Below are 800 nucleotides of genomic sequence, written 5' to 3'. Positions count from 1 at the left end.
AGTGGCTGAATGGCACAGCCTGGAGTTGGTGGCAGCATGAGGAGAACATATAGTGGCAGAATGAGACAGTCTGGAGGTGGCATCAGCATGAGGAGAACATGTGGTGGCAGAATGAGACAGCCTGGAGGTGGCATCAGCATGAGGAGAATATATGATAGCAGAATGAGACAGCCTGGAGGTGGCAGCAGCATCATCAGGAGTCTTTATTGTGACCCGGTGACAGAGTGGTGCGGTTGATGGCAATACCAGTAACCGGTGACGAAGGTGGGTGAAAAAAGGAGGACTTGGCATCAGATGTGTGGTATTAGGCGGGTTGCAGGATCAGAATAGTAGCTGAGGCAGGTAGGCAGAAGAAAACGGTCTCTTTTGTAAAGTGTTAGTTTGCACAAGTAAGTATTGAAGATATGCATTGCGTAAAACGTAACTTTTAATAATATGCTTAGGATAAAATATATATATTTTTTAAGTCAAACAAAAGGAAAGGTGTTCAAAAAACACCATGTGCCACCTACACCACCAAGTATTGATGTGATTCAAAGACCTCTAAAAGGTGGAAGGGAACAACGTATGGTCCATTGTAGCTGGTGAGCGTAAAAACATCCCTTGTAAGGCCCTACTCTTGCCCTATTAATACCCTTCTTGGCAACTGTTACTCACCCTAAAAAGGGTGGCCCCACACAGGAAACTCTCTCTATTTCCACCTAAAAACCCTGGGAAATGGCAGTGTTTGTAGGGGGGAAATAGGTAGAGTTTCCTGTGTGGGGCCGCCCTTTTTAGGGCAAGTAACACTTGCCAAGAGG

This window comes from Hyla sarda, chromosome 5, assembly GCF_029499605.1.
Source record: "Hyla sarda isolate aHylSar1 chromosome 5, aHylSar1.hap1, whole genome shotgun sequence".
NCBI lineage: Eukaryota > Metazoa > Chordata > Amphibia > Anura > Hylidae > Hyla > Hyla sarda.
The sequence above is the reverse complement of the archived record's forward strand: the minus strand, read 5'-3'. Positions refer to the sequence as shown.